We start from the raw sequence: 11,395 nt of genomic DNA on the forward strand, positions 1-11,395 counted from the left end.
TGGCTGGGGATAAAGCTCGAGAATACTACACGATCTATTTTTTGAGTTTTCTTGTTTTAATAGAAGATACAAGGGAGTTTTGCGGGAACTTACCTTTTGAGTGAAGTCCTTATTGCCAAAATGTTTCTTGTACCCGTGTACCTTCTTCTTTGGGCGACACTTGCTTCTTGCACGGTTGTCTTGGATTAACACCTGTTTCAATTTCTCAGACAAAGAACAATTGTTAGTTCGAAAATGACGGTGGGTTTGGTGACCTTGATCGTTCCCAATTGCTTCGTTGCGTCTTTACTTCTGTTGCGAAGTCCCGCCATTGATTCAAATTGAACGGCGAAACCTTTAGACTGCTCAGGCTTGTATTTCCGGATTCTGTGATGATTTGCCTCGTAAGGCCCCTTTTTCTTTTCTTTTTGTCCCATTTTGATTGAAGGATCCCAACGGGGATTTTATTGGAGGTGTTCTGTGGGAACTTGTACAAGAGGAAGCTATGTGGGGAAAATATTTACAAAGTGGATTCTTTGTGCGGATTCTGTACAATGGGGTATGCTGGGTTTTGGTTTCAAAACGGGTTTCCCAGGGTTTGTTGGGGTAATCTTGTTGGGGAATATTTACAAAAGAACTCGCTGGGGATGTGCTGATGAAATTCCAACAGGGATTTTTTTTTTTTTTTTACTGGGGATACTTTGTGGGAGATTGTACAAAAGAGAGACTCTGTGGGGTTTTGTACAGGGGGAGACTCTGTGGGGATTTGTCTGAAGGTGGACTTGCTGGGGAAGATTTCAAGATTTCTCTCTTTTTCCTCTACTCCGGGACGTCATGATTCATCATGCTTGGGTAATCATATCAACGAGATGAGGTGCTTTCCTTCATGAGACGGGATTCCGTGCAAACAAACCTGCCACCTGCTCTTTCCGGTGTGTCCTGAACTCGGGGTTAAAATGCAAAAGGGATTCGAAAAGAAACAAAGCAGGGGAAAACAAATCAGAAAAGGAATACCCTTTTCGGGACGAGAAAGACTTATCTGAGGAAGATAACGCTGGCTTTAAATGACATGACATGCTCTTTGGACTGGACGTCCGACCTTCCATGAACTTGCGTTTTCCTGAACCAGAACAGATCTGTGATTCCAAAACCGGTGGAACTTTGCCGAGACCTTCTTGGGGTGGCGTCATTCCTTTTCGGCCAACAGCGCCCTTTGCGGGTTTTCACTGGCTGACCTCTCTCATTTCTCTTCCTGTCATCGCTTGATAGCACTCTTTGCGAGTTTTTACTAAACAAGCTCTCTCATTTTGGTTTCTCTACTCCCGTCGCCTCGTGGTGCCCGAAGGTTTTCACCGCCGAGACTCTCTCATTTTATCTCTCTCAATTCAGAGTGTTGCTGGTCTCCATTTGTGACGCTTATTGGTTTCCCACCATATTCGGTAATTGATTTGAAGGTTTGTGCTTGGTAAAGAGAGGTAGATGATACTAACTTCTAAACTGCTCGACGTGCCCCGGTTTCAATTTCAGGGTGAATAGGATTTTATTGTTGGTGTGACTGAACCTCAGGGAGAGGCTGCCTACGTATCCTTTCGGAATCAAGTCAAACGTAGTTCAGGCCTCAATCAAATTTTGTTTTGTTTTTTTTTTTTTTTTCTTTTTTTTTTCTTTTCGTAGAGAGGATTGGGTAGTGTTTGGGAGTAGTGGGGGATAAAACCTTCGCCATTCTCAAATGTGTCAGGACTGCTTGGAGTATGATCTAGACGTAGTATCTCTTGACTGCATCTGCATTCACCGCTGTGTCAGGGTCATTTCCTTCGATATCACCTAAATACAATGCTCCTCTTGGCAATATTTTCCTTACGATGTATGGGCCTTTCCAATTTGGGGCAAACTTTCCTTTTGCTTCTTCATGATGCGGCAGAATACGCCTCAGTACCAGCTGACCTACTTCGAAATTCCGGGGTCGGACTTTCTTGTTGTAAGCACGGGCCATCCTTCGTTGGTATAACTGTCCGTGACAAACTGCAGCCATCCGCTTTTCATCAATCAACGTCAATTGCTCTAACCGAGTCTTAACCCACTCGCTGTCCTCGATTTCTGCTTCGACAATGATTCGAAGCGAAGGAATTTCTACCTCTGCCGGTATTACAGCCTCGGTCCCATAAACCAAAAGATAAGGAGTCGCTCCCACCGATGTGCGTACCGTAGTGCGGTACCCCAATAATGCAAAAGGTAACTGCTCATGCCACTGTCGGGAACTTTGTATTGTCTTCCTCAAAATCTTCTTGATGTTTTTATTTGCAGCTTCCACAGCACCATTGGCTTTTGGCCGATAAGGAGTGGAATTCCTGTGTGTTATCTTGAATTGCTCGCACACATCTCCCATCAAGTGACTGTTCAAGTTTGCCGCATTATCTGTAATGATAGTCGCAGGAATACCGAAGCGACAGATAAGATTTGAGTGTACAAAATCCACTACAGCTTTCTTGGTGACCGACTTGAGAGTGACAGCCTCTACCCATTTCGTAAAGTAGTCTATGGCAACTAGTATAAACCTGTGTCCGTTTGAGGCCTTTGGTTCAATTGGTCCAATGACGTCCATGCCCCAGGCGACAAATGGCCAAGGTGCGGACATGGGATGCAGTTCCGTGGGAGGTGCATGAATCAAATTACCGTGCACCTGACACTGATGACACTTCCGAACGAAACTAAAGCAATCCTTTTCCATGGTCATCCAGTAATAACCTGCTCGAAGGATTTTCTTTGCCAAGACATACCCGTTCATGTGAGGTCCACACACACCTGCGTGTACTTCGTGCATGATCTTTCTCGCTTCCTCGATATCGACACATCTTAAGAGATTGAGGTCCGGAGTCCTCTTATATAACAATTCACCGCTCAAAAAGAAACCACTTGCATGTCGCCTAATGGTCCTCTTTTGATCTCCAGTAGCGTGCTCGGGGTATTCTTGCGTCTTCAGGAACCTCTTGATGTCATGGTACCAAGGCTGCGTATTTGATCCCGCCTCGATTACACTGCAGTAACCGTGTCTTTCCTTGATTTGGATTTCCAAAGGATCGACGTGGGCGTTGCCCGGGTAGGGTAGCATAGAAGCCAGAGTAGCAAGTGCATCTGCCAGTTCATTGTGACACCTCGGAATATACCTGAACTCTATTGAGGTAAAGCGCTTGCTGAGGTCCTCTACATGTTGTCGGTATGGGATAAGCTTGACATCCCGAGTTTCCCACTCGCCTTGAACTTGCCGGATGATCAGGTCAGAATCTCCCATAATCAGTAAGTCTTTGACATCCTGATCGATTGCCATATGTATGCCCATAATGCAGGCTTCATATTCAGCTGTATTATTTGTGCAGAAGAAACGAAGTCTAGCTGTGGCGGGATAATGCTGACCGGCAGGTGAGATCAAAATTGCCCCAATCCCTATACCCTTGGCGTTCACGGCTCCGTCAAAGAACATCTTCCAAACATGAGCTTCCTCCGAGATCACTTCTACGGTGTTTACCTCTTCATCTGGAAAGTAGGTATCTAATGGCTGGTATTCCTCATCGACCGGATTTTCGGCCAAATGATCTGCTAACGCCTGGGCTTTCATTGCCGTGCGAGTGACATAAACTATGTCGAATTCCGTAAGCAAGATTTGCCATTTAGCCAGTCTCCCAGTAGGCATTGGTTTCTGAAATATATATTTCAAGGGATCCAACCTGCTTATGAGGAATGTAGTGTGGGCTTGGAGATAATGCCTCAGCTTTTGAGCAACCCATGTGAGAGCGCAGCATGTCTTTTCCAACAGAGTGTATTTGGCCTCGTAGCTGGTGAATTTCTTGCTCAGGTAGTAGATCGCCTGCTCCCTTTTCCCGGTTACGTCGTGTTGCCCGAGGACGCAGCCAAAAGAGTTCTCCAAGACTGTCAGATACAAGAAAAGTGGCCTCCCTGGTTCTGGAGGGACCAAGACTGGGGGATTCGAAAGGTACTCTTTGACTTTATCAAAGGCTTCTTGACACTCCGTTGTCCACTTAATCGCCGCATCTTTTCTTAACAACTTGAATATGGGCTCACACGTGCTTGTCAGCTGGGCAATAAATCGACTGATGTAGTTCAGCCTGCCCAAAAGACTCATCACGTCTTTCTTCGTTCTCGGGGGAGGTAGATCTTTGATAGATTTTATCTTAGTCGGATCTAGCTCGATACCTCTCCTGCTTACGATGAAACCCAAAAGTTTACCCGACGGAACTCCGAAAGCGCATTTGGCTGGATTTAGCTTCAAGTCATACTTCCTTAGCCTCTCGAAGAATTTCCTCAAGTCTTGGATGTGATTATCCTGCGTCCTGGACTTGACTATTACATCGTCCACGTACACCTCTATTTCCTGATGCATCATGTCATGGAAAATGGCGGTCATGGCCCTCATGTAAGTAGCCCCAGCATTCTTTAGACCAAATGGCATGACCCGATAACAGTAGGTGCCCCAAGGCGTGGTGAAAGCGGTTTTCTCGGCGTCCTCTTCATCCATCAGTACCTGATGATACCCAGCATAACAATCTACAAAAGACTGTATCTCGTGTTTGGCACAATTATCAACGAGGATGTGGATGTTGGGCAGCGGGAAATTATCTTTGGGACTTGCTCTGTTCAGATCTCGGTAATCTACACATACCCGAGTTTTCCCGTCCTTTTTCGGTACTGGAACCACATTCGCCAACCATGTTGTATATTGGACTACCCGGATCACTCCTGTTTTCAGTTGCTTGGTGATCTCCTCTTTAATTTTGTCACTGACCTCGGTTTTGAACTTTCGTTGCTTTTGTTGAACCGGAGGACAATCAGGATGAATCGGCAATTTGTGAACCACTAGATCGACACCTAGTCCCGGCATGTCATCATATGACCAAGCAAACACGTCTTTGAATTCGAAAAGAAGTTGAATTATCGCCTCTCTCGTTTTCTTGTCCGTGTGAATGCTTATCTTGGTCTCCCGGATTTCTTCCGGGGTTCCTAAATTTACCGGTTCAGTGTCATTTAGATTCGGCTTAGGTTTATTCTCAAAATATTCCAACTCTCGGTTTATCTCCCTAAAAGCCTCTTCCGCATCATATTCTGGTTCTGGGTTCATTAATTCGCAGTTAAATAGCTCATTGTGGTCTGGGCGTGAAGTCCGCAAGCATGTCATATTTAAAGCCGCATTATTAGGACTGAAAAGGAAGATGAAAGGAAAACTAATAAAAATCAGAACAGAGAAAGAATAGGAAAGCAATGATGATTTTTTGTATATTTTCTTTGGAAAATTGGAAGACAACAACGTCTACAACTAGGAATTCAGAACAACAATTGAAAAGAAGAAAACGTTCAAGTTATGTCCCGGAGATAACTTGTGATACAGGAAAGGTGGCAGGACAGGTCTACCCGGACTTCCGTCTAGTTGGGAATGGCGTGATCTCCCAGTTTTGGAGCTTGGCGTTTGGCCCCATGTACATCATCTCAGCAGTGCTCGTGCCTTCGCCTGGTTGAACCATGTGGACCTCGTAGAGCATTTCTCTCATCGCCCCACATATTTCCTCGATTTCCGCAGCTGTGAAGACCTCATCATCTTCTTCTTCAGCGTACCTTGGCCTGACAAAAGTCGCATGTAAATCCGGCAGTGGTTGAGGCAACTTCCAGCCCTCATTTCTCCTTTTCTTTGCCCATTTTTCGTCTGCTGGAGTAGGTTTGAAACCTAGTCCAAAAGGTTTCTTGATGACTGGTAAAGTAATGGGTTCCGTCATTCCCTGAAGGGTTCGTCCAAGCCCCTTCCCTGGCCTAAATCCGTGTCGGATCATCTCTTTGGCCACCATAACCGAAGCGTTAGACAAGAAAGGCTGGGGGCAAGGTACTCCCTCTTCGTGCTGCTCTGCCAATACCACCTCGAAAGCTTGATAGACCGTATGCTCGCTCCCTTCTCTTGGTTCAAGATACGGGATAGATGGGTCCCGATAAATGGCATGTTCGTCTTCCCCATGGACCACGATCTCTTGGTCTTCATACTCGAACTTCACCATCTGGTGAAGAGTAGAAGGCACGGCTCCTGCCGCATGGATCCAAGGCCTGCCAAGGAGGAAATTGTAAGATGTGTCCATGTCGATCACTTGGAAAGTGACTCGAAATTCGACTGGTCCTATGACCAGCAGCAGGTCTATTTCTCCCATGGTGTCTCTCTTGATACCATCGAAAGCTCTTACGCAGACATTGTTGGGTCGGATTCTTCCGGTCCCAATTTCCATTCTCTGTAGCGTGGAGAGCGGGCAAATGTCAACGCCTGAGCCTCCATCCAACATTACCCGCTTGACATAGTAGTCCTCGCATTTGACTGTTAAATGCAAAGCCTTGTTGTGTGCTGCTCCTTCCGGGGGTAGATCTTTCTTGCTGAAGGAGATTTGGTTGACGGCGAAGAATCTTTCTGTCATCCGCTCTAATTGTTCAACCGAGGTTTCAACCGGCACATATGCCTCATTCAGGGTCTTTAGTAAGATCTTTTGATGCTCGGCCGACCTTGTCAATAATGATAGCATGGACACCTGCTCAGGGTGCTTGCGCAGCTGATCTATCACTTCGTAATCCGGCATCTTCATTTGTTGGAAGAACACTTCCGCCTCTTCAACACTCACAGGCTTCTTTGGAGGAAAGCGCCTTTGTGTGGCGTTGTTCAGTTCTTGGGTATTTGAGTACCCTCTAATGAAAGTATTTTCTGGAAGTTCTCCCACGACCTCTTTTCCTTTGTACATCACCAAGGTCTTTTTATAATTCCACGGCACTGTGGTCGGGTTGGTCATTGGCTTTTGTGGCACGCGTCCGATAACCACTGGCTCATTCAGCCGAGGTGGTTGAATCGTCCCCCGGACCACATAGGCCCCTTTTGGCACGTACATAGGTTTTGTCTTTTTGATCCCGGATTTCTGCGTCTTCTCAGCTTGACCTCGCGGTACGTAAAGAACTCCGCCCTTTGCTGGTACCACTTTCTTTTCCACCTTCTTTTCAGACTTGCTCTCTGCGACCTTGGCCTCCTCCCCTTTTTCTGATTTTTGGTCTATTTCAGGCCTCTTCCCCGTGTCGACAATGGCAATTATGGCTTTCAAAGCAGGGTCGAACTCTTTGTCTTCACAAATCATGCCGATCAACGGCCCATTATTGTGAGCGGGCAATGGATTGTTTGTTACATTCGGGATCTCCTCGTCCCTTAGCACTATTTTCCCCTGCTCTATCAAATTTTCGACCACTCTTTTCAATGACCAGCAGTCGTTTGTATCATGTCCCTCGGCCCCTGAATGATAGGCGCATCTGACTCCGGCTTTGTAAGAAGGAGATGTCGGGTTTTGCCTTGTTTGAGGGATGGGTTGCAAGAAACCCAACTGGACCAACTTTGGGAACAAAGTTGAGTATGGCTCACCGATGGGCGTGAAAGTCCGCCGTCGAGGTGGCTCTTGGGGGCGGTAGTTATTCTGCGGGGGTTGTGGGTTATAGTGGTTGCGGTAGTGAGGCTGATTTCTGGGAGGTGGAGCTGGGCCTCGGTTGGCTTGTTGTGGTGGATGGTTATAAGGTTGGGCATTCATGACCATATAAGGTTGATGAGCATATGCCGAATTTGAATGGGGGTAATAGTGTTGTGGGGCTCTTCCCGGAAAATGGGGCCTGGGATGACGATACTCCCTTGCTTTAGAGGCTGCCATAGTCGTTTCTTCTTTCTTCTTCCCCCTTGTTGTTCCTCCAGACCCACTTTGGACGGCCTGGGAGGTTGCCCTTATGGCTGCTTGACTCAAAATCCTTCCCGTTTTCAAACCGTTCTCCACCATCTCTCCAATCTTGATCGCTTCCGCGAATGGCTTACCCATGGCCGACATCATGTTCTGGAAATAGTCAGACTCTTGAGCCTGGAGAAAGGTAGTGACCATTTCCACTTCATCCATGGGAGGCTTCACTCTCGATGCCTGTTCACGCCACTTAATAGCATACTCTCTAAAGCTTTCTGAAGGCTTCTTCTTCAAATTTGAAAGAGAGTTTCGGTCTGGCGCAATGTCGATGTTATACTGGAATTGTTTTACAAAATCTCTGGCGAGATCATCCCATATATGCCATCGGGACATTTCCTGATCCATATACCATTCCGAGGCTATCCCTACTAAACTTTCCCCAAAGTATGCCATTAGCAGTTCTTCTTTTCCGCCGGCTCCCCGCAATTGGTTGCAGTATTTCTTAAGATGTGCAATGGGGTCACCGTGCCCATCGTACTTCTCAAACTTGGGGGTCTTGAAACCCGTTGGCAGGTGTATGTGAGGAAACATGCATAGGTCGGCGTAAGAGACGCTCTTTTGCCCGCTCAATCCTTGCATGTTTTTCAGACTTTGCTCAAGGCTTCTCATCCTTTTGGCCATCTCATTTTGTTCTACAACTCTGGGGTCCTGATCCTGCCCTGGTACGAGCTCGCATTGAGGTGGTAGAGGATTAGTACTGGTAGCGAACCTATTTGGTTCCATTGAGAACGACGGTGCTTGGAATGTAAAAGAGGATAAGTCAAGGCTTGGCTTGTATGTGGCAGGCTGTGCCGTAGCTGAGCAAGGCGATGCAGTAAAGATGTTCATGCTTGCATCATTGGCCGACATTCGGGGATGAGGCTCAGAAGGTGATCCTGCAGAGAAGGCGGAGGTGGCTGGGTACCCAAATGGGGTAGCAGGGTAATTTATGGGAACATTAGAAGTCCCACTTGACCTGGAGAATAGTTCAGGGAATCCGGGGACGACACTTGGCGGCTCTTTCCCATTGTTCCAGTCATCCAGCATTTCCAACATGCGGAGCCGTAGGATCCTATTTTCCTCCGCAGTTGCGGATTCAGGTGTGAGGACGGCTGAGATTGAGCTCTCCTCAGAGACGGGGACTGTTTGCAATGGAATTTCCGAAGACATTTCCACACTTCCTTTTGACCTGGTGAAGTAAGTGTGAGTACTGCTTCTGGTCCTAACAATAGGTAGTTGAACACCTCTCCTTGACCTCGTGAAGTATGAGTGCGAGGCCAGACTTTCACCAAACCAACCGTCTTTTCAAAAACCCTGGAAAAAATGCTCAATGACAAACGCACGGTTAATTCTGCAGCAAATAATAGATAGTTAATCTCACGTTGGGCATGATGCACCTATACAGTTAAGTGGATTACTATATGTTTGCTACGAGAGCATGCGTCATTCCGGCATTTTTTCTCTTATTAGTTTTTCCCCCTTTTTTTCTTTTCTTTTCTCTTTTGTTTTCCTTTTATTTTATTTATTATATATATATATATTTTTTTTTTTTATTTTTATTTTTTTTTTTATTTTTTTTTATTTGTAGTAAAAGAAATGCGACCGGATCCGATGAGGATTGCCTACGTATCACGATGCCTACGTGAATCAGATCATTACATAGTTCGAAAAACACAAATGGACGTAAAAGAAACAACCTCTTCATTGTTGAAATGTTCTATTACAAGCTACATTCTGCAAAAGAAAAAGCAAACTTGGAAAATGAACCTAGACTCAAAATAGACTGAAAATCACCTTGATGAAAAAACAGGCAGAAGATGCTAAAATACAGATTTGACCTATGAATGCATTATGGTTTTAAAAATTGGTCTCCGCGGGGCATCGTTCGGCCTCGCCGCGGTCCTAGGCGTGAGATCCCTCTCGAGTTGCTCCAGCTCGTGCATAGTCTGCTTGACATAACCCATTACTGCCGAGAGGACGGTAGCGCTGGACATGTTCTCACATCGTAGACATCGTCTGGTGATGGCATGGGCAATGGCATTGATCCTATCTCTGGTTTGCTTCTTCTCTATGAGTAGGTGCCTTATCTGATCACTGCTCGTCTTGAATACCTGTGAGTCCTGTATGTGCTGATCCCTCAACTGCCGCACTTCTTCCTTCATTTGGGCCAACAAGTCGTAACAGTATCTACTCTCCATTTGGAAATCCCTGGCCTGCTTAACTGCTTTAAACTCAAGTGCAGCCATTTCCCTTTTTATTTTGGAAACAGCCTTCTCGTGATCACGTTTCAATTGGTTCAAACATCGGCGATGCTTATCTACTCTTGTTTCCCACCGTGCCTTGAATTCTGTCATGACCTTTTCGGATTCTTCTAACCTGTCTCGCCATTCCGTGATCTCTCTTTTCAAACCCTTTATCAACCGCTGGTCTGACTGACTTCTGGGTTGCTCATCAAGAGACAGTCTCAATTTTTGGACTTGGGCCTTAAGTTCTTCATTCTCTTGGATCAACCTATTCTTTTCGCTTCGATCCGCCGCGATTTGTACGCTGTTATCGAATTTCAAACTATCTATTTGTAGCTTCAAATCGCCAATCTCTGCTCGATAACCCTTCTCTTTTGCTAACCAGTTCCATTGCCCTTGGGATGATTCTACGAAATCTTTGAGATGCGGCCTCTTAGCCGGTCTTTCGTAAGACAGGCTACCTCTAAACCAAGCGTGATATCCTGGGGCGACTTCCCCTTTTGCCGTATCGATCACACAAGTGTTTGCTGTCAGATGTTGGCATTCACTCCAGATTTGGCGAACTTCTTCTTCAGGGAAATGACCGTTCGGACTGATTTCAATCACTTGGGTACTCAAATCTTCATCTTTCGGTACCACTTGGTACCTCCCAAGTTGCCTCAAAACCCGATACGGTGCATAGGGTTGGATACTTTTCAGTCCCATCAACAGAAAGTGAGGCCGGGTTGCCGGCATGTATATGATTTCCTCGATAGGTGACCATCCGAGCGTCCATTGGATTTGGCTGGCAGTGAGAGTTCGGAGAAATGAGGTCCATGATGTGACTCCCTCAGGTAAATTGAGCCCTTTGATTCTCGTGTAGAATTCTCCAATACAAGTTTTCTCTGGCGAACCATAACCCACAAGTGAGGAGCGATGACATAAATGATCGGTCATCCATACTTGCAACAGTAGGTTACATCCTTCGAAGAAGTCACCCCTGGCTCGACAAACAGTGAGAGCCTGGAAAATGTCAGCCATAATCATAGGCGCCAGAGTACTTTTATCTTGGGTAAGCAAAGTACTGACAACCCCAGTTATTCTTAGATCGATGTTGTCGTCCTTCCTTGGGAACACTATAAGACCTAAGAAAGCCGTCATGAAAGCCAATTGCATGTGTTCGTCCCATTTTTGCCGGTTGCCTTTACTACATAGCTTGAAATCCGGCTTATTGAACCCACCCTCATGACTGTATCTAGCATACATGAGATGGAGACTGCAAAAACCTTTGGCAAGATCTGGATGGTGAAATGTTCGGGGTATTTTCAGAAAGTCCAAAAATCGGTGTATCGTGACGGCTCTAGGTGCAATCAAGTACTTGAACCTTAACGGAGCTTCATCACCCCCAATGTATCC

Source organism: Nicotiana sylvestris, chromosome 6, assembly GCF_000393655.2.
Source record: "Nicotiana sylvestris chromosome 6, ASM39365v2, whole genome shotgun sequence".
Classification (NCBI taxonomy): Eukaryota; Viridiplantae; Streptophyta; class Magnoliopsida; order Solanales; family Solanaceae; genus Nicotiana; species Nicotiana sylvestris.